The sequence below is a fragment of the Myotis brandtii genome, unplaced genomic scaffold, assembly GCF_000412655.1.
Source record: "Myotis brandtii unplaced genomic scaffold, ASM41265v1 scaffold280, whole genome shotgun sequence".
Lineage (NCBI taxonomy): Eukaryota > Metazoa > Chordata > Mammalia > Chiroptera > Vespertilionidae > Myotis > Myotis brandtii.
In genome coordinates this window covers 330569-330825 of record NW_005360677.1, presented here as the reverse complement: position 1 = coordinate 330825, position 257 = coordinate 330569, and the positions used below count along the sequence as shown (strand labels likewise).

The 257-nt window shown below is 70.0% G+C and overlaps 1 protein-coding gene across 2 annotated transcripts in view; it reads right to left on the bottom strand.

Moving 5' to 3' along the window:
* The window catches only part of FLNC (filamin C, gamma), a 27840-nt gene that overhangs the window by 27167 nt on the left and 416 nt on the right, over positions 1-257 (bottom strand). The gene's annotated exons all lie outside the window — the stretch shown is intronic.

Sequence of the window (257 nt, the reverse complement as noted above, 5' to 3'; positions counted from 1 at the left end):
CGGTCCTCCCTCCGCCTCGGAACCCGAGGCTCCGCAGAGTTTAGGACGCTCCTCCCGTGGAGCTGCTAGAAGGCGGGGAGCCGCTGCTTTGTTTGGGGGGAGACGCCCCCAGTAACACAGCGGGCACCGGCCCTGTCCTCTTGGGCATGGCTGGGGTTGCCCGATAGCAGAAGGGGGACGAGGAGGAGCGGCGGGTCCCGAGAGCCTGCAGCGGACCCCATCACCCCAGCATCGCCCTCCCCCGCGCCGCTGTGCAG